Source organism: Pipistrellus hanaki (genome assembly GCF_964339955.1).
Source record: "Pipistrellus hanaki genome assembly, chromosome: 9".
In the NCBI taxonomy this organism is placed as follows: domain Eukaryota; kingdom Metazoa; phylum Chordata; class Mammalia; order Chiroptera; family Vespertilionidae; genus Pipistrellus; species Pipistrellus hanaki.
In genome coordinates this window covers 40,776,368-40,799,313 of record NC_140511.1, presented here as the reverse complement: position 1 = coordinate 40,799,313, position 22,946 = coordinate 40,776,368, and positions in this window count along the sequence as shown.

Below are 22,946 nucleotides of genomic sequence, written 5' to 3'. Positions count from 1 at the left end.
ACTCACAGGCTGGAGGGAGGTCATGGTAGCCTGGTATGGGCACTGGCTCCCACAGGGCTTTCTGGGAGCTGTGGAATGCCACTGGAAACCGATGGCCAAGGGGCAGCAATGGCGACTCAGGAGCCATTCTGCCCACTTGCTGTTGTCCAAGGTGGACAAAGAGGTCCTGACTTTCCTGAAGTCACCTAGGACGTCCACAGCAGGCCCATGCCTTCCAATCTACAGCCTTAAAATCCTTGTTTCCCCACTTACTTCTACCCAGAAGCCCCAGAGAAGAAGTTTCAGGAGACATCCCAGAGGCCCTGGTTTGATTTCCAGGCTGGCCAACGCCAGCGGGAAAAAGCTCACTCCCTGAGCTCACATCATATGCCAGGCATACAGAATCCTTCAAAAATAAAATAAAGGAAGCCCCGCCGGCATAGCTCAGTGGCTGAGCATCAACCCATGAACCACGAGGTCACGGTTTGATTCCCGGTCAGGGCACATGCCTGGGTTGTGGGCTCGATCCCCAGTGTGGGGAGTGCAGGAGGCAGCCGATCAATGATTCCTCACTGATGTTTCTCTCTCTTCCTCTCATCTATGAAATCAATAAATACACATTTTTAAAAATAAAGAAAAAAATAAAAAGGGGAGGAGACAAATTGTGATGGAAAAAGATAAAGATAAAATAAAAGAACTGAGTTTATTGATTTATTTATTTATTTAATCCTTCAAGGCAGAGATTATCATCCCTCTGGCTTCCCGCTTGGGAAAGGCGGGACAATCCACCCACCACCCGCTTCCTGATGCCCTGGAGCTCTGCCCATTTCACTCAGAAATTCCCCAGTCCATCCTCTTCTCCATCCCACTGCAGCTACCCTGACCCAGGCGCCATGACTGTCTGCAGACTCCTCACCCAGGTCCCCAGAACCCCTCCGGTGCAAGGTGGGCTCCAAGCCAGAGTGCTCTTTCTTAAAAGCAAAGAATCTGGCGAGGCAGGCCTGTGCTTAGAACCTACAGCGCCTGCCGCTGCTTGGATTGGCCCTTGCTACTCTCTCCAGCCCCGCCCTGTGACACTTCACCTTGAACTCAATACTTGGGTGACACAATACTGGTAATTTCCCCAAATGCCACCTTCTTGGCCTTTGCATATTCTGTTCCCTTTGTCCTTGGAATTCTTTCATCTTTCAGAGCTCAGCTTAAATATCTCCAAGAAGCCTTTCCTGGCCCCTCTGCCCAGTGGGGACCCCCCCCCCACACACACACACACACACACACACACACACTCCTTGCGCCGGAATCAGCCGCCTGGGCCCGGGCCCCGCACGCACCCTCCGGGCTGCGCAGGGCAGGGGCGCTGACTCGGGTCCAGGCTTCCCCGTGCGCGGTTCCGCGCAGGAGGAGGTGGGTCAAGGCCGGAGGCTGGCTGGAAAATCCCTTTCCACCCCTGTGGGCTCAGGGAGTGTTTATGGGCTGCCCGGGGAGGCGAGGGCCAGGCCGCAGCTTGCACTCGGGTCCCTGCGGTCGCCGGCGGGGAACCGGCGCGTGCGGAAAGGGGCCCCGATACTGCAACCTCAGGGCGCGTCCGCGACTGATTAGGAGGCAACCGCAGCCTGGAAGCGGAGAGCCTCTGCGGTTTCCTCCCCTCCCCGCAGGGTAAGGCGGGGCGGGGCGGGGCCTGGGGAGGAGGCAGGTGCACCCGTGCTTTTCTGCCCTCAGATCCCGGCGCGCTTCTGAAGCAGAAAACTGCGGCTGTCCCGAGACTGAGCCAAGAAGGGCGGTGTGACTCCAGGGTCCCCGCTCTGCCCGCTGCGCCATGTGGCATCACTGCAGACCGAGGGCAGCTCCCTCTCAGGGGAGCACAGGAGGCGCCGAACAGCTAAAATGCAGATTGCAAAGCGCCACGTCCCAGTAACCAAGCAGATCTAGGGTGTGACCCCATAATAGGTTTTTCTAAGCAAGCAGGCAGAAGGGAGAAGGAACTAAGTACAAATTGGGAATTACAAAATAGCCATGGGATTGTCAAGTGCAGCATAGGAAATACTGTAATAACTGTATGGTGTCAGATGGGTACTAGATTTAGGGTGATCACTTTGAATGTTTTAAAGATGTCTAACCGCTCTATTGTACACCTGAAACGAAAGTATTGTACGTCACCTGTCATTGAAAAATAAGAAATTATTTTAAAATAAAAATTAGAGCCGAAACCGGTATGGTTCAGTGGATAGAGTGTCGGCCTGCGGACTGAAAGGTCCCTGGTTCAATTCCAGTCGAGGGCATGTACCTTGGTTGCGGGCACATCCCCGGTAGGGGGTGTGCAAGGGGCAGCTGATCGATGATTCTCTCTCATCGATGTTTCTAACTCTCTATCCCTCTCTCTTCCTCTCTGTAAAAAATCAATAAGATATATTTTTTTAAAAATAGAAAACAACACAGACAGGCAGCCACCCACCACACAGTGGGACACGTTGGTGAAGAGGTGTTTTGGAATGAAAGACTCCTCACCTGATGGCCAGGATAAAACAAGCGGGCATGGGGGGGGGGGGGGGCAGAGAACCTGGATGTGCAGAGGAGGATTTGAAAGCTGAAACCAACATTTACTGCTGGGTAACCAGGAACTGGTGACTAACCTCTCTGTGCTTTGATTTTATATTGCCTACAATGGAGATAGCATTCAGCCCTCAGGGTCTGTAATGTCAATGAGATCTGTGTAACAGTCTTTTGCAAACCAAACCACCATCCTTATCTGCGGTCACTGCCAATCCTCTGGGCAAGGAGAGGAGCCGGCCAAAGCGGCGATGAGCTCAGGTGCCACCTCCTCTGGAAAGCCTGCTCTGAGCAGTCACTTGGGATGAAGCCCTCCGTCCTCCGGACTGGCACCACTCAGCTCCCGGACCCCTATCTGGTGCTCCTCGCCTGTGCTGGGGCTGACTGAGCCCAAGATTCTACTCACCAGACTGTGAGCTCCTCCCAGGTGCTCCTCAGAGTTAGAGGTGATGTCAGAGGGCTGGGTTCTGTCTTTCCACGCCCTCTTCCCCCAGGCTCCCAAGATCCCAAGGCCCTTCCTTTGCCTCTGTAGCTTGTTTCCTGAGCCCATTGCTTTTACAGCTCACTTTTACCTCTGCGACTTTCTAAATAAACTTTCTCTCGTAGTTTGAGTCTTGGCTCTGAATTCGTTCTTAGCCAGAACTCAAGTGCTGAGGTTGCTGAGCCAAGGTCCAGTCTGACTCCAAGGGTCTAACACCTGGTGCTGTTTCACTGCCAACAGTGTGTGTGTGTGTGTGTGTGTGTGTGTGTGTGTGTGAGAGAGAGAGAGAGAGAGAGAGAGAGTGTGTGTGTTGAGGGGTGGGGTCTGCTGCTTTCCATTACAAGCCTTGTAGACTTTTAAAACTGTGCATATACAACTAAAGTTGTGGGATTTAAAAAAATAAAAATAAAAATATTAACTAACAGTGAGCCTCCACCGGTTCCAAGGGCTCTGTGGAACCACAGTGTGCTCACACTTTCATGGGGCATTAGGTCATGTGGTCTGAAGGTCACACTCTTTAGGTTTTACAGGGTGAATTTTATTTTTGAATATTTTTTTATTGATTCCAGAGAGGAAGGGAGAGGTAGAGAGAGATAGAAACACCAATGATGAGAGAGAATCATTGATCAGCTGCCTCCTGCACGCCCTACACTGGGGATCAAGCCTGCATGTACCCTTGACCGGAATAGAAACTGGGACCCTTCATTCCGCAGGCCAATGCTCTATCCACTGAGCCAAACCAGCTAGGACTACGGGGTGAATTTTTTTTTTTAATATATTTTATTGATTTTGTACAGAGAGGAAGGGAGAGAGATAGAGAGTTAGAAACATCGATGAGAGAGAGTCATCGATCAGCTGCCTCTTGCACACCCCCTACTGGGGATATGCCCACAACCAAGGTACATGCCCTTGACCGGAATCGAACCCGGGACCTTTCAGTCCCCAAGCCAACGCTCTATCCATTGAGCCAAACCGGATTCGGCTACGGGGTGAATTTTAAATAAGAGAGGCCAACAGACAAAAAGTTGCCAACTTTCATTTTGCTCAGGAAAGAACATTGAGAAAACGACCATCACGAGGTTCTGGTCCTTGACCAGGGGGGTGGTTACACGGTGTGTCCACTCAGCAAAAATGCATTAAGCTGGACACGCGTCAGCTTGACTGTCCGGTGTGTGTGCTACACTTCGTAAGAAGTTTACTCCGAGAACAACCTTGTACACCACCATTTCATCTTTCTTTTTCTTTCAAATGTTTTTTATTGATTTCAGAGAGGAATAAGAGGGAGAGCGAGGTGATGAGGGAGAATCATCGATCAGCTGCCTCTTGCAAGCCCCCTACTGTGATCAAGCCCTCAACCGGGGCATGTGCCCTGACGGGGAATCAAACCGTGACCTCCTGCTTCATGGGTTGACGCTCAACTACTGAGCCACACTGGCTGTGCACCACCATTTCATCTTTATAAAAGACTTTTTAATGCTATAAAATGGGAAAGGCGTAATCTCAATGAAGGGCGGTCAGTCCTTTTAAATAAGGGCCGTGAATTTACAACAGCATATTTTACATATCTAATAGTAAAAAAAAACACAATAATTCCAGGGGAGAAAATACAAAATTTATAATTACGCACATATTGGTTTTGTCAGTTGAGGGATTCAGATGTGAAATGGAATTGTATATCTGGCCCGATCACAGTTGTTGAGGGAGAACCCATTTCACTTGGTTATCTCGAGGAAAATGGAAGCCACACACAATGCAGATTCTCTGAGTCTGGAATGTTCCATGAGAGCTAAGAGAGGCCGAGGACGAAGACAGCACACACCAGCCCCTGCTCTTGAAGGGCAGGAGGCCAGGTGGGGGGACCCAGAGCCTGGCACCCTGGTCACCCAGCACAGAGCAGTCAGGTCTTTACTGAAAGGGATGCTTCAGACCAAGGAGACTTGTCAGAGACCCTGGCCAGTCAGTCCATCCGTAAGCTTTTGGGAACCACCCCTCTCCCAGACTCCTTTGTGTGAAACTGAGGACCAAAGAGAGGAGGGGACTGACCCAGAGCCACCAGTGAAGAGCTGGGGCTATCACCTGGGTCTCCAGCCTCTCAGCCATTGAGTCTCCCCACCCACCCTGGCTCTGGGGCTCCGGGTGGCCACCCCTTCTGACCCTGAATGCTGCTCACAGGTCCTGCCATGTTATCACAAACCCTTCAGGGCCCCAGCTCCGGGGGCCAGAGCTGGGCCGGGGCTGGGCTGCAGAGGATCGGGTTACCTGCCTGGAGAGGGTCCCCCTCAGGAGCCAGCCGCTCTACAGCTTGGCCGGAGGACAACTTGGCAAGGCTGGGCTCATGGAAGATGCCAGAGCTTCCACAATGGAGGGCTTCAGCCACCTCACACCTCCTCCAGGGCTGCTGTCACCAGACCCAGGCTGACACCCTGGCTCTGGGCAGAGGATGCCAGGGCGGGTAGAGGAAGGGAGGTTGTTTGGAAGGCTCTGCCAGGCAGGAGTGGAAAGGGGTGGGGATTGGCCTCTGTAGAAGGCTTCCCCCTCCTCTCTCCCTGCCTGGAGGGCTGTGCTCACACCACACTCCTCCCTGCTTCTCTCTCCTCATAGACACAGGCCAGTCTCCGTGGAGCCCACAAAGCCTCTTTGATCAACGAATGACTCCACAAGAGGCTGCTCTGGGAGCCGGGGCCTGGTCTACGCTTTGGGACTTTGTCACCTAATCTGTGAGATGCCTGCCTGGTCATGAGTATCTCTAAGGCTCCTGTCAGCCCGGACGCTGAGCCTCTCGGGCGGGCTGTGCGGCAGAGCAGGGATGGGATGGGGGCTCCAGATGAGGAAGTGGATCCCAGGTCCCCAATTCCTCCCCGAGCAGAGGCTTAGGGACCTTTCATTTCTCTGCCACACGTCAGAGTGCCTCGAAGCAGGGCGGAAATCTAGCCAACCACATGCTACAGACACCTGGAAGGTCTCCATATTTGTTGAACGGGTGCAAGTTCCTTCCACTTGAAATTATTTCAAAAAAGGTGCCACTGCTTAGAAAAGAAAATCAAAGACCTCGTCCAGCTGCCCTGGCCTATTCGAGAGGAAATGGGCCCAGCAAGGGCCTCTTCTTGCTGCAGGTCACACAAGGAACACACCTGGCCAGGAGGGCCTGAGCTCAGCCTCAGAGCTGCTCTTCTGATGGGGGAGGGGCCCTTGGAAGGTCAGAGCTGAACAGTCCGTAATCACCTACTCTGCCCTGAAGACTGTAGGTCCCAGGGCTGTTCCCAGTCTTCAGTCCACTTCCCCCCCACTTCCTGAAAATGCCTGTCATTCCTCCACCCCACCCCCTTCTTTGGAATCTCCCCTGACCTATCCCACCCTGCTGTACGCTGTGTGCCTTGGGCAAGTTGTTCAGCTTCTCTGGGCTTGCATTATATAAAGTGAGAGGAGCCGAAACCGGTTTGGCTCAGTGGTAGAGCGTCGGTCTGAGGACTGAAAGGTCCCAGGTTCGATTCCGGTCAGGGGCATGTACGTTGGTTACGGGCACATCCCCGGTGGAAGGTGTGCAGGAGGCAGCTGGTCGGTGTTTCTCTCTCATTGACGTTTCTAGCTCTCTATCCCTCTCTCCTTTCCTCTCTGTAAAAAAAAACAAACAAACAAAAAAAACAATAAAAATATATATAAAGTGAGAGGAACATTGCTGACCCTCAAGGGTTGCTGTGAGGGTCACAAGCTCCAGCACATAAAGTGCATGATCAGGTCAACACTTGAGGGAACCCTCACTCTGTCAGACACACGTAAGACACAGGTCATTTCCTGCACAAAAGCGGTGTAGGAGTTCAGTAGAAATCAGATCCGCAGGCAGGCTGACCTGAGTTAGAACTCTGGCCCTACCCCTGACTCCCTCGCTGACTCTGGGCAAGTCACTGAGCCTTTTAGGACTCCCTTTTCTCCTCTGGAACATGGAGATGGTGATGCCGACCTTGCTGGGAGGATCGAATGTGAGCCTGTACATGCTCAGTGCGTGGCCGATAGGAGAGGCTCCGGGAAGGGCGGCCTCCATGCATTTCCTTCTCCACGAAGTGTCCGCTGGGCCACTCACAGCAACCACTGAGGGTCAGCACTGTTCCTCTCACTTTAATAATGCAAGCCCAGAGAAGCTGAACAACTTGCCCAAGGCCACACAGCGTACAGCAGCGTGGGATAGGTCAGGGGAGATTCCAAAGAAGGGGGAGGGGTGGAGGGAGCTAGCCCAAGGAATGACAGGAATTTTCAGGAAGTGGAGGGTGCTGTGGACTGAAGATTGGGAACAGCCCTGGGGTCTACAGACTTGTGACCTTCCAACGGCCCCTCCCCCATCAGAAGAGCAGCTCTCAGAGGCTGAGCTGGTCCTCACGTGAGCACTGGCCCCTGCTGCTTCGTAAGTCTTCAGTTCAAGACTGCGGAATCTTACTTGTGTCGAACTGAGGAACGAAGAGGCCCTGGGATGGGACGCTTGGAGCGGGGTGCTGGGCTGGGCTGGCAGTCAGCCGGCCTGGCCCTGAGCCGCAGGCAGCCACCTTTCTAAATCAGATCCTTCCCTCCAAGCAAACAAGCAGGCCCGGTGGAGGTCTGGCTAAGTACAGCGAAAGCTTTGTGGACTCTTGGCTCTCAGCACCGCCCCGCTCCCCTCTCATCCTTGCCGTGGCCTACACGGAGCTCTGGGGTGGGGCTGCCATCTGGGAGCAGCTACTGGGCTCCCGGGCCCATCACCCCCAGCAGTCTCTGACCACCTTCACCTGCCATTCAAGGCCAAGGGTCTGGTCTCAGCCCTTTGCCAGCCACTTCTCGCCCCAGCCCCCTTCTCCCCTCCCAGCTGCCACCCCATCTTTAATCCTCTTCCCTTTGATCCTCTGGGGAGGTGTGAAGAGGCCAGGGCTGTGGAAGAGCAGGGAGAGAGGCCTTTGCTCCAGGAGGGGTCAGCGTTGTCTTCCCATCCTGGCCTGCAGGGGGAGCCGCACTTCCCTGCCACCTGCCAGCCCTCATCACTCAGACCTCAGGTCTCTGCCCTCTGATGGCTTCACCCCAGAGTCATGGAACCAGATGAAATTCCTGCCTTCAGAAGGCCCAGGGAAAGCAGCTTTGTGTCTACTCAGGGACTAAAGGATACTCCTTGTCCTGTGTTCCTGCCCCTCCAGCCCCAGGCGTGCCTGTGCCAGGTGCCTCGTCACCACTCCGGAGAGCTTGGGCCCCAGGAATCTGAACTCCGAAGCCTCCATCTCCCTGAGGTCTAGCTTAATATGAGTCACTGCTCAGGATCCCTGGGTAGCCCCTCCCATTCCTCAAATCCAGCTGCGGGGAGGTGCCTCATGACAGTCTCACTGAGCGCTGCTCCACTCGCCCCTCACTGCTCCCATGGCAAGGTCTCTGCCTATCTCCTCCACCACTGCCCAGGGCCCGGAGCAAGGCAGGGGCTCCAAAAACAAGAACTGCCCTGGGCCCCCTGACCCTCTGTCCTGTCAACACCTGAGCCCACCTTCCCTTCACCAAGAAGTGAGCATTTTTCTGCATGAAAAGAAAACAGCAAGCAAAACCAGACACATGGCAGGTAGAGGGAACTCTTACACACAAGGCTAATCCTCTTACTACTTTTACAAAGCAATAAAAATTCCTTTGTCCATATTCTTTATCCAATAGGAAAAAAATTAACAAAAAGGAGAAAATAGACATTTCTATACCTGTGAAAAGATGTTAACCTAACTCAAAACAAAAGAAAGATCAACTAAAACAACAGTGAGACACGCTTTTTGAACTATGCCCTCCGATTGGCTTAGATCAAATAGGGTGATATTTATGAGAGATCTCCTTGCATGTGCTTGCAATAATGGGTAACACTATTCATTGCAGCATTGTTTAGAGCAGTGATCGGCAAACCGCGGCTCTTGAGCCACATGTAGCTCTTTGGCCCTTTGAGTGTGGCTCTTCCACAAAATACCGCATGCCCTAATTAAGTTAATAACAATGTGCCTATCTATATAGTTTAAGTTTTAAAAATTTGGCTCTCAAAAGAAATTTCAATCGTTATACTGTTGATATTTGGCTCTGTTGACTAATGAGTTTGCCAACCACTGGTTTAGCGCTATCAAGGTCCACGTGGTAATGATTTTAAGCCTGAGGGCCATACAGCCTCGTTGCTATGGAAACAGGTAGTGGGCTGGATTTAGCCCACAGGCCACAGTGTGCCAGTCTCTGGTGTAGATGAACAAAAGACAAGAAACCATCTCAATGCCCATCACTGGACACATGGAATGAGGTACGCCTGCATAAGAGATGTGCTTCTCAGTTGCTTCCAGCTGTGTGCCCAGCCAGCCGAGCCAGGTTTGATGAGCCTGAGTGGGGGCGGTGAAGGATTGAGAAAAGACAGACAAGAGAATGAAAGCTGGGTCTGGGTGGGACGCTGCCCTCTCTGATGAAGAGAGACAGTGCCACCCTGTAAGCCATGTCTATTTTATAGCCAGTTTCCACGAGGCCAAGGAATGGCGTGGTTAATGTTCTCATGGATTTTGATCCTGCTCAATTACATGCACCTGAACTCTATCAAACCCACATCACTCAGACACGTGGGGCCACGTGTTTGGACCATAGGTTCAAGCTTACAACGATAGTCTCTGGCTATAATTGTGCTGGGAGGGCTCTGCCCGCCAAGCTGGGACTGGCACGCAGCCATGAGAGGTCTGTGCCCTCTCATTAGTCCGAGGCTTGAACCTGTCCAAACACTGTAGCCGCTCTCCACCCATCTGCATTTTGAAAAGAACACACACACAGACATCCTGGGAGAGGGAGCCCAGGGTGAGAGGAAACCTTTTCTGAGCATACTCCATTGCCCTGTTTGAAATGTATTTATACCATAAGTACATGCTAACTTAAATAAATTAACCCCCTGGTCCCCCAAATACCAGTAAAGATGTTCCCTGAAACAAACGGATTTGGGTAAAATAAGTTTGGTCCGGGCAGGGTTAAGCCAAGTTGAAGTGCCTTTGCGGCAGGACCTGGGGGCTTTAATATGCGGCTGAGCCTCGTGAATCCCGAGGAACACTGTGCATGGAGCTTCCCGTGTCATGGGGAGACCATGTGCCGACAGAGCACCTCTGGGGGCTCGTTTTCTGGAATCTCCACCTCTAAGTGCAAATGCCTTCACCCTCACTAGTTTTTACACACACACACACACACACACACACACACACACCACAGCGGCACTTCCTGAGGTGCATTCCTCAGGTCACTGACTTCCTGAGATGCTCTGTGGTCACATACTGTTGGGAGACACTGTTCTGCCAAAGTGGATGACCAATTATTGCTCACACCTCTCCCAGATTCTACAGCTCTTCTGCCTTTGCTCACACCATTCCTCCCATCTGGACTGGACTTGGTTTTAACCCAGTTCTGTCTGGCCAGGTCCTAGCGTTCTGTCAAGGCTTGGGTCCCTTGCTGCCTGCATGTACCATGATGAAGGCTTCTTAGATCCTGGCAACATTCTAGAGATGCCTGACAAGTGTCCCGGGACACTGTTGAAAGAAAGAAGAAATTCCAGAGTGCAACAGAGGAATGACTGAGGGCAGGAGCAGGAAGGGGTGGAGGGGTGGCTGGGTGGAGGATCTGATGAACGGGGGTGGTTGTGATTGGGTTAGTGAGTGTGCGATACAGGAGCTTCTATGGCTGTGTCCGCTGTTCTGGTCATCGTGGGTGATGCCGGCAGAAATTCAGCTCCAGGTCTGACTGCAGGTCCCAGAGCTTCTTGTTGATCCATTCTAGGTCAGTCCCAGGGCCAGGAGGGAGGTCCTTCCTCCTAAGCCTCCCCCTGGGGCTCTTATCCCTGTCTGAAGCCCCATTCCCCTAAAAATGTCCACTTGTGAGTTTGATCTGGGGGTTTCTTGCCACATTATGCATCTTTGCCCTTTAGACTGCCCCCATGGGCACTCCAGGGGAAGTGGGCACCCCTGAATTGTTTTAATCAAAAAACCTGTTGGGGTCTACAGAAACTGGACTGTTCTCACTCCCCAACTAGACTCTCCCTCCTCTCAGGGGCTGTACGAGGGTGGACCTGCACAGGGATCCAAAATGGAAAGCGGCCAATTGACCTGTTTATCCTTATAAGCAATTTCCTTTGGAACCCCCAGCAAATTGCCTCACCTCTTTAAGTGACATGTTCCCTCACTTTACAATGGGTATGAACCCTTATGGCTGCCTTATAGTAGTAAGTGAAATAAAGTAGATGGAAGTACCCTACACACAGGAGGTACTTAGCCGCAGTTTCTCAATCCATTTCCCCCAGTGCTGATTCTGAGCTGTCAGAGAAAGACTGTTCCTTAGTTTTCTGTTGTGTGGTGTCAGGACACTGGATGAAGGATAAATTAGGATGGATTGGAAAAGAAGCTGTGGCCCAAACACAGTATGCAAATTTCAAAAGCAGTATGCAAACACAGTATGCAAATTTCAAAAGCAGCCTCAGCCCTAGCCGGTTTGGCTCAGTGGATAGAGCGTTGGCCTGCAGACTGAAAGGTCCCCGGGTTCGATCAAGGGCACATGCCGGGGTTATGGGCTCGATCCCCAGTAGGGGGCATGCAGGAGGCAGCCAATTGATTCCCTCTCATCATGGATGTTTCTATCTAACCTTCCCTCTCCCTTCCTTTCTGAAATCAATAAAAATATATTTAAAAAAAAAAAAAAAAAAAAAAAAAAAAAAAGCAACCTCAGCCCCAGGGCTGGCTTCCCTGTGGGTAACTAGCTGGTTTTCTAGTCAGTTCCCCTCCCGCCCTCCTCTCCCCACAGATGTGGTCCCGCCCCAGGCCAGGTGCTGGGGATGACTCAGCTCTGTGTCCCCAGGCCCCCCCTCAGGGCTTGGCCGAGCAGGCTCACCAGATGGGAAGGCTGGTCTCTGCAGCTGTCACTGAAGAGCCCTTACAGAACGGTTTGACTTGCTGCTAAGAGGGCGCTGAGTTCTTGGCAAGAGGGAGCAGGCCCTGGGAGCCCAGGCGAGGAGAAAGGATGACATGGTGAGAGGCAGAGGCAGAGCTAGAGGAGGAGGGACAGGCTCCTTTGCACTCACTCACTAAACCCAGTGAGCAAATATTAACTGCCCGGTGTTTGCCAGGCCCTGCACATCCTGGCTGGCAGTACTGCAGGGTGCTGGTCAAACCATGTGGATCTGGCTCTGTGCCTTCTTGGGCAAGTTACTTAAGGTCTCTGAGCTTCAGTGATCTCAATATGGCAATATAGACACGGTGCTCAACGTTTCATAAGGTTGTTCTGAGAATTACATGAGCTTATTTGTGTCAATTGCTTGATAACTTCCCCTAGTATAATTTATGCTAAAGATCATCATCATCATCCCTCAGTCCTGTGTGGTTAAAGCTAGGGCTCCAGCAGGCCGTGGAGTCTAGGCCAGCAATTCCGTTTTTTCATCTGTAGAGCAGGGCACTCTTTCCATCTAAACTGTGGTTCTTCCCCGGGTTCAGAGCCTGCCTCGCCAAACGCTCCTCCGGGGGAAGTGGTATGCGCGGCTGGGGCACGGTTTGCACATAGCAGTGCAATAAAGGCAGCTTCCTGGACTCACAGCTGAGGATGTACTTAAGGTGCAATCCACTGCTGGGCCTGCACCGAGCGGCTCCGAGCACCGGCTCTCTGGCTGTCCCTGCCGCTGAGTTACAGCCTGGCCCGCGAGAGTTTATTGCTTCATCCATAGCATTCTCTTATTAGAGTTGGAGGCAATAATAATGATACAAGTGTGTTGGTAAGATTTTCCACTACTTCCATTGTGCTCTCATATCCTTGCTTTTATTGGATCTCAACATTTTTTAACAGATGGAGAAACTGAGGCACAAGGAGTGAAGTCATTTATCTGAGTTCCTGGTCACCAGGTATTTTCACGAAGTCTAGTGCTTATTCGATTACTTAAAATCTGACACCTCCTGGGTGCCTCCCGCAGGCCAGTCTCCATTCGAAATGCTCTGCCTACATTAAGTTCTAGTAATCCACACAACCGCCCCATGTGGCAGAAACTTTATTATTCCTGTCCCAGATGACAGAGGTCAAGTAATTGATCCAAGGATCCTTGGCTAGGGTTCAAATCCAGATAGTTGGGCTCTACAATCAATGCTCTTAATTTCTAGGTCAGTGTTTCTTAACCTCCAGCTAGGGACATGTTGGGGCCAGAAAATCCTTTGTTCTGGGGGGCTGTCCCGTGCATTGCAGGAGGTTTAGCAGAATCCCTAGCCCCTGCACACTAAATGCCAGTAGCTCCCAAAAAACAAACAAAAAAAACAGTGGTAACTACCAAAAAGGCCTCGAAACGTCATGTGGGGGTTAACATTGCCCCTGGTAGAGAACCATGGCTCTGTGTTATTTCATCCTAAAATGACAACATATACTGTTGTTTTTTTTAAATCTGTGGCAATGCCTAATTTTGACAAGATATATTCTGAGACCTCTTTCCAAAATGAAATCAACGTTCAGAATCAAACAACCTTAACTGCGCACCTCCTATGTTCAGGCAATTTATAGGCCTTTTAAAAAGGAAATCGATGCTTAGGGAAATCAAGTGACTTGCCCAGAATAACAGAGCTCTCTGTGGCAGAGCAGGAACAGGAACATGGGCCTCCAGGTCCCCGTTAGGAACTTTCTTTCGGTAGTATTCGTCCTGAAGTGACAGATTCTGTATTTTCTCAACTGTAAGATACACACACACTCTCTCTACAATGGAATGACTTTGAGATTGAGCTGCAACTCCAAACCACTGTATGCTGATAGTGTAAGTGTTTTTCACATCCCCCTGAAAGCTGCTATTTAATTAAAAGTGTGTCTCCTAACAGCCTCTTAGAATCGCGAGGTGAGGGCTGGAGCTCTGACTGCGGGAGATGCCGATGGAATCGGGGAAGGGGAGAGCAGGAGCCCTCCCTGTTCTGGAAGGATGCCTGCTCCCCTGCCCAGCCGTCCCCCCACACTCTGTCTCCTTCCTCAGAGCTGACCCCTCACCAGCCTCCCTGACCCAGCTCCTGCCATTCCTCCAAGAAGCCTTCCCAGGTCCTTTGGCGTGAAGCTCGTCCGTTTCTAATTTCATCTGGAAGCTTCTTCCTGCCAGAGCGTCTCATTGGTGTGACAGAGCACATAGCCGACCACGCCTTCTCTCCTTAATGGTGGCGATGTCAGCATCCTTGCTATTCAGAGGAGAAGCCTGCGGCCCAGAGAGAGGCAACAACTTGCCCAAAGGTTTTGTCAAGGACAGGAAGGAGAAGCGAGTCTCCGGGTGCTTCACATCGGGACTTCCCGCTTGTTCTGCGGTGTATCCTAACCTCGGAGAAAGGGGTATCCCACGCCGTCTGCGGGTTGCCCATGGTTGCCCACTGAACACTGACAGCTGTGCTCAGAGAGGTGACGTGGCTCACCTGAGGGCCCACAGCTCCCACTGGCAGCGCTCAGATGGGGCCTCCTCACGCCTGGCCTCCGACCTTCTCCTGCTCCCACCGCTGGTCTGCCCAGCCCCGCCTCTTCTCTGGGATGTCCTGCCAGGCCTGCCTCCACTCTTATTTTGCTTTCTTCCTTCCTTTCTGCATCAGCGGGAAAGAGATGGCAGCCTCTTCTCCGAGAGGGGGGGGCGGGGGGGGGGGGGAGAACGAACCATGTCCCTGCTCTCACTGATGTCACAGGTGTTGTGGTCTGTAGCCCTCCAATGCCCTAACTCTTCTAACTCGGGACTCCAATCCTTCATCTAGCACATGACATGCACAGGACCCCACTCGGAGCACGGGACTCTGAATCACAGCGCCACGCCCTGGAGGAAGGATGTGCATTCCAGTGGTGCTACATTTTGGCAAGTCAGTCGGGGACGGTCATCACCAAGCTCCCAGCTTGTTAGGAAGCCGAAATGACGTAACGTCTGTGTAGACCTTGGTGCTGTCGCATTGGTGAGACGGGCTGTGCGGTGTAGTGCACAGACATGGGCTCTGGCAAATACAAGTCCTCTCTCAGAAACTCAATTCTCTCACGGAAATAATACATCAACCTCATTAAAATGAGAGTCTTAAGTGAGATTATACACATAAGTATCTCACACAGTGCCTGGCACAGAGGAGGCACTCAATAAATATTAAATTCCTCCCCAAGTATAAGCATTATTATATGAAGCATAGCAGAAATAAATATCTTGATTCTTTTATGTAAGCGCACTGATAAATCTCATGCTATGGGCAGGGACTTTAGCCTCAAATGAGAGCTGAGATCACCAGCACCAGCAGCCACTTTTGTGTCCTGTTTTAATATATTTCATTGATTTTTACAGAGAGGAAGGGAGAGGGATAGAGAATTAGAAACATCAATGAGAGAGAAACATCCATCAGCTGCCTCCTGCACACTCCCTACTGGGTATGTGCCCGCAACCAAGGTACATGTCCTTGACCGGAATTGAACCTGGGACCCTTAAATCCACAGGCCGATGCTCTATCCACTGAGCCAAACGGTTAGAGCACACGTCCTGTTTTGTCATCCCTTTTCCAGGGAGGCTGCAAAGCGGAGGAAGGAGTTGCCCATCCCTGCCTCCACATGTCAGGTGTGCTCCCTGCTCTATAAAAAGGCTGGGGTTGCCAAGACCGGTTTGGCTCAATGGATAGAGCATCGGCTTGGGAACTGAAGGGTCCCGGGTTCGATTCCAGTCAAGGGCATGTACCTTGGTTGCGGGCATATCCCCAGTAGGGGGTGTGCAAGAGGCAGCTGATCGATGATTCTCTCTCATCGATGTTTCTAACTCTGTATCTCTCTCCATTCCTCTCTGTACAAAATCAATAAAATATATAAAAAAAAAAAAAAAAAAAAAAAAAAAAGGCTGGGGCTGAGACACAGGCGGGTTCTAAAGAGGGGAATGAAAATTACATGGGTTGTGGGTTGAGAAAGGAAGGAAGAAAGGAAAACAAGGCAGAAATTGCTTGACGTGGAAAGGAAGAGGTGAGGTGGTGATAAAAAGAAGGGCATTACAGGGCAGGGGAGGGCGGTGAGTCACATGCCAAGGCAGGACCTGGGGTGGGGGGGGGAGGGGCAAAGAGATCATGCCTCAAGACTGGGAACACTTTGGAAGAAAGACCACACAAATCACAGGAGTTATTAATTATAATTAACAGTGACCAATGTGGGTTTTGCTGCTTAGCTCAACCATGTTCTCATTTTGTAAATATGCCCAGAAGCTTCAGCTGGACTGTGCCCCCCACATCTCCCCTGTGAAGGGCGCAGCCTCTCTGGCAGTTCACACAGGCACGGGGTCCAGGCTCAGCACCTCCTGGAGCATTCCCTAGCCCTGTGATCGGCAAACTGCGGCTCTCCAGCCACATGCGGCTCTTTGGTCCCTTGAGTGTGGCTCTTCTACAAAATACCACGGCCTGGGCGAGTCTATTTTGAAGACGTGGCATTAGAAAAAGTTTCAAAAATGTGGCTCTCAAAAGAAATTTCAATCGTTGTACTGTTGACATTTGGCTCTGTTGACTAATGAGCCTGCGGACCACTGCCCCAGCCAGAGGGGATGCCAGCTCTTGAGCAGGAATTCCGAGGGTGTTCATGGGTTGGCCTCTACATACCTTTCTATCCTCATTTCTGGTTTCTTTCCCTGATCCTCAATCGTCCAGTCACTTTGAATTTCCCATTACCGTAGAACACATCATTTGTCCACGCGTTCAACAAAGATAAAGGACCTATCATATGCCAGGCACTGCTAACGGCAGTGGGATACAACTTCAGTGATCAGGACAAGTCCCAGCCCTTGCTGAGCTTGTGGACTAGTAGGGAAAGACAAGTCACCTCTAGTAAAGGTAGCAAAAGGCTAGTTTGAAAGGCTAGCTTCTCTGTAGGTATAATACTTAAACAAATATCCCAATGATACAAAAAATGAGCCGGGAGCTACCTGAATTAACAGCTTTCAAGGCACAGAAAGTGCAAAGGTCTTAAACAGGGTTCTCTGGATGAGCCTAGTGAGTGGAAGAAACTAAAAGACCATAATAACTGGTCAGAGTGAGCAAGACTCCAGTTAGCAGGTGAGGCCAGAGGTTGGCATGGACCAGATCCCGTAGGACCTTATTAGAATCATGGTTGGAACTTGGATTCTGATCTAAGACCACTGGAAGGGTCTGAGAAGAGAAGGTCCATGATCACACTACCTGTTAAATGGAAAATAACTTGGAGGGAAAGATTAAATGAGATAAGATAGTGGTTTGAACTAGGTTGGTAACAGCAGAGGTGGTAAGTAACTGGGACAAGAGACGGGGGAATACTGGTGATAGACCCTTGAACTGGGCTTGAAGAATTAGCAGCCTAAGAACTTGCTACCAGGATCATGTAGCCATAATACATGGGAAAATGTATTAAAATGAAACTGAAAAGAGGTAACAAAAATTCTGTAAGAAAAAAATGTTCTCATGTAACTATTCTTGAATTTTCTATCTCTGGGTGTTATTTAATCCTTTCCAAGATGGGGAGAATATACATTATAGAAATTTTGGAAAACAAAAATGTTAAAGGAAAATGTATAACCTCTCACACTCCCACCACCTAGAGACAAACATTAGTATAAGTTTCTCCACAGTCTCTTCAAACACATTGCTTAAAAGTTGGGTATTTCCACTCTGAGGAGCAGCCTGGTCTCCCAGAATCAGTTGGTCAGGGTTTGAATCACACTCCATCACTAAATGGCCTCAGACAAATCCCTTTCAGATTTAAAAAATGAGAATAGCCACACCTACTGCATCAACTTATTGTGAGCCTAAATAAAAATGATTCCTACAGAGTACCTAGTATGATGCTTGGTACAGAGTAAGTGCTCAATATACAGTATCTGCTATTAATAAAAGGATGTCTAAATCCCACAAGATGCAATTATATGGAAAGCTTTCAACATCTCATTTTTTAGGAAAATGGCTTTACAAATCCACAATCTAACCACATGTACTCTTCCAAAGAAAAATAATCATACCAAGACTAGGCATTCGCCAAATAAGATGTAAGCAATGCCAAATAGTTTTAAAACCAAAATGTTATAGAAACTCAAAACAGAAATGTGCCAAGAACTAGCCCCACACCCTAGCCTGTTTAATAAATCTCTCTCCTTTAGAGCTGATATACTTATGGGATTACTGTTTACATTAATACGTTTTAAGGATGAACACAGCTCACTTGTCAAGAAACTCTTTCCGGCTTTCCATCTTCGGTTGCATCTGTAAAGTACAGTATGACAGAGCACCGGGGGACACTTCTGTCCTCCCTGGGCCCCTGCCACCACCGAGTGGTGCGATCCTGAGCAAGCTGCCCCGTCTAGTCTTCTACCATGAGGGCTTACTGTATAACTTCACTGCTCTAAACCTGCAACCATGCAGATTTTATAGTTTCATATATGTAATACTTTCTCTAAGTTTGAGAAAGAAGTATTACCTGTTAAGGTCTCTTGAAAACCTTAATATACTCAGTGTTGTAAAGTATCAACGTGTGTTATTTTGGGGGGAAATGAATCACATTATATGGATATATTTCTAATACTAAGATAAGCCACATTTCATTGAAAAGGAAATGGAAGACTAACTTAAAAACATATGGGATCACAAAATACCACAGTACAAACCATTTTCAAAGGTGTCAGTTTCTCAGCAGCTTCAAAAGATGCAAATCAAATCAGCAACGAGGTACCACCTCACACCTGTCAGAATGGCTATCATCAACAAGTCAACAAATGACAGTGCTGGCGAGGATGCAGAGAAAAAGGAACCCTCCCGCACTGCTGGTGGGAATGCAGACTGGTGCAGCCACTGTGGAGAACAGTATGGAGTTTCCTCAAAAAACTAAAAATGGAACTCCCATTTGACCCAGTGATCCCACTTCTAGGAATATATCCCAAGAAACTAGAAACACCAATCAGAAAGGATATATGCACCCCTATGTTCATAGCAGCACAATTTACCATAGGTAAAATTTGGAAATAGCCTAAGTGCCCATCAGCAGTGAGTGGATTAAAAAACAGTGGTACATTTACACAATGGAATACTATGCTGCTATAAAAAAGAAGGAACTTTCACCATTTGCAACAGCATGGATAGAGCTGGAGAGCATTATGCTAAGTGAAATAAGCCAGTCAGAGAATGATAAATATCACATGATCTTACTCATATATGGGATATAATGATCTTCGTAATTTGATGAATAAGAATAGATCCAGAGATAAATGGTGGGGTGGGGGGTGGGGGTGGTTAGAGAGCATTTAAAGGATTTGTATAAATGCATATAAGTATAACTAATGGACACAGACACCAGGGGCATGAGGGCATGATTGAGGGGGTGGGAGAGCAATGGGGGTAAGGACACATATGTAATACCTTAATCAATAAAGAAAAAAAACTATCCCACTAGGTGGCGGCTGCTTCTTCTTCTTCTTCTTCTTCTTCTTCTTCTTCTTCTTCTTCTTTTTAATGTATTTTACTGGTTCTTTACAGAGAGGAAGGGAAAGGAAGAGAGAGCTAGAAACATCAATCAGCAACATCGATCAGCAGCTTCCTGCACATCCCCCAAGGGGATGTGTCTGCAACCAAAGTACATGCCCTTGACTGGAATTGAACCCGGGACCCTTAAGTCCGCAGGCTTACGCTCTATCCACTGAGCCAAACCAGTTATGGCCCCACTAGGCTTCTTATTGGCAATGTTGGCAGTGAATTTGTCTTAGTTCTATATACCACTATCATGCATTAGTTAAATGTGGTAATATATGTGAACACAAATATTGCTGTTTTATAGGTTTCTGTAAAGGCTGTTGCCTACCCTTTGATTTCCTATCTTCAAAACTGACCGTTTCAGCTACAAACTGGGAGACATGTCAGAACCACAGAAGTTGTCCCCGGGCTTACATCGGTGGAAGAGCCAGGCAAACTTGGAGCACATGTAAGACGACTTGACTCAGATGTCAGGGACAGGGAAGCCCCGAGAGAATGTGACATCTAAGCTGAGGTCTGAAGGGTGAACAGCAAGGGTATAAGGGGGATGGCTGGGAACAGGAATATGTCTCACTTTGCAACTCTAGGTATTGCTAGGACATCACCTCCTCTGGCCAGTTGGCCCTCTCCTTCATGCTCCCTTCACACTGTGCATTTTCTCTAACTAGGTGACCGTAAGTCCTGACCTAACTAGTCACAGTGCCTCCTAATACTCTCAGAAGTGCTCTGGTTGAGACGGTCAATTATAATTCCCAAATCTTTAGCGCCCCTCCCCTCCCAGTAGATCCCAGCTTCTTGTCTGGCTCCCCCCCCCATGACTCAGTACACTGAGGGTCTGGTCTCAGTCTTACTTCTGCACCCATGGCATGGGCTTCATCTCATTCTTTTTTTTTTCTTTTCTTTTAATATATTTTATTGATATATATATATATATATATATATATATATATATATATATATATAGAGAGAGAGAGAGAGAGAGAGAGAGAGAGAGGAAGAGTTAGAAATATCGATGAGAGAGAAACATCAGTTAGCTGCCTCCTGCACACACCCTACTGGGGATGTGCCCACAACCAAGGTACATGTCCTTGACCGGAATCGAACCTGGGACCCTTCAATCCGCAGGCCAACGCTCTATCCACTGAGCCAAACCAGTTAGGGCTACATCTCATTCTTGTTTGTATCTATGACACCTTGCCTGGTGCCTGAGGCTAAATTTTGATTAAACATGACAGGTGTTCAATACAATATTTGAAATCCGAATGAAAAGCAAATATGAAACAAGAAATTAGACTTGTTACACCATGTTAGAATCATGGCTCCACCTTTCACCAGCTGTGTGACCTTCTAATTCTTAGGTTTTTTTTACCTGAAAAACAAAACAAAACAAAACAAAAAACTCCAAAGCATTGGGATAAATAGTACCTTTTTCTTAGGGTGGAGCAGTTGCAATGAGATAACCCAGGTAAAGTGCTCTATTAGCACCTGGCTTATACTGAGCACTCTGTTAGCGGCCATGGCTCCGCAGTGACCACTGTTCCTGCTGCCGCAACCCTACTTTGCTGAAAGAAAATTAAACAAACACCTAACAAGTATCCAGCAGGGACTCAATAAGTGCGCATTACATGAATGCCTGGTCTCATGCCAGATGCTGGCTGCAGACCAGATTCTTGGATTACAGATGCATTAATCAAAATTACAATTTAGAAGTCAAGGTTTCACTCCTCTACGTCCAGTTTTAATAATCATTCTAAAAACCTACTTTTGTATCCACAAGTAAAAAAAAACAAAACAAAACAAAAAAAAACACAGAAGAACACAATAGCACTACCTGGCAGCATCCTGGATGTGGTAATTAATAGTATTTAAACCTCATCCTTGTTATAACTCTGCCTTCTTTTAAAGTGTTATGATTAATGTAAATAGAGAAAATTAGAAAGGCTTCAGGTTGAGTCAATGGTAGTTTTCTTGATTCCCCCAATTACAATATCCTCTTTGCAATATATCCTTGTTCAACATTTGGAATGAATTAAGACCTTAAACTTCCAGATGTTTAAACTACTACTGTAAATTCAAACTCATTAAACAGGGCAGGTTTACTACCCCTACTTAGTTTTGAAGTCTGTTGTTCACCCTGTCTAAATAATTTATGAAACCAAATACAGTGGCAGGTAGTGTGCTCTATTTACACAGTATTCATGGTGAGAAATGGGGGCACTTAAAAAGGTCTAGAAATTAACTGGCATTTTAGCCAACCTGCAGATCACACTTACTGTTGTTCCTAAGTTAGTAATTGTTTCCTGAAACTGATCTAGGAGAGATTTTTATGCTAATCTGTACTAAAAATTACTTTGCTTTTTCTGGCCACAAAAAGCTGGCTACGGGGGAACATTTGATTTCGGCAAGAAGACAGCTGCACCCACTCCCGTGAAATAAATGGGCCTGGATGTCCGGGCCTTTGTGGTGGTGTCTTGGCAGCCAAACAAAGGTGGCAGCATTTCTACACCCCGTTTGTAAGGTCTCAGAAGTTCCCGGCTTCAATTTTTTCTCCCCCCCCCCCCGCCCCCCCCAAGGAACTCACATGGACTATAATGAGCATATTTTAGAGATACTGTGCTGAAAGCTGGAAAGGGCTAAAAGCTAGAACATAAAAGGAGTCTATTCCTAATGCAAACATTTCTTTAACAACCGTAAGAATAAAGTGGCTTTCACCATCAATTTTAAGACTGAAGGATTGAAGTACCTGGCTCTGGCACTTATTAGCAATATAATTTGGGTCAAAACTCGGTAAGCTTGATTTTTCAACTGAAAAATGGGGACAATGCTTGTCCAAGTTTCTTTGAGAACTTGAATATATATTCAAAGTGCTCTGGAGGCTCTCAAGTATAACTATTAATAAACACTGCAAGTACAATTTTCCTGTTTTATGGATTTCTCGCTTTAAGTAGCTTTTAAAAAGTGTCTGTCCATTGTCTGAAACAAAAACCAGAGCCAAATGTTACTGTAGAGGAACTGAGAACTGTCTCAAGAGCGGTCCTCTTTCAACTCGATCCACTGCTATTTACCTTACAGGATGATTGTTAAGAATTAAATAAAAATTGCATAAGATTAATAAAGCATTTGTTCTCACTTATTTTATAAGTACCAAATTCTATGTTGGGCTTCAACTTTCCCCAAAATGAAAGTGGATATGTCAAAAGCAAAAATTCTTCCAATTAGGCATGCTAAACTTGAATATTATTTCCTAGTATATTTTGCAAACTGTTCAAATAACACAGAATTTTTAAAAAACAGCACAAGGTTTTCATGAATACTGATATGCTGTTTTCCTTTAAGTTCAATAATTGGATTCATTTAACTTTATAAAGTACTAGAGGCCCGGTGCACAAAATCTGTGCATGGGGCAGGGAGGTCCCTCAGCCCAGCCTGCACCCTCTCTAATCCAGGACATCCCTCTCACAATCTGGGACCACTGGCTC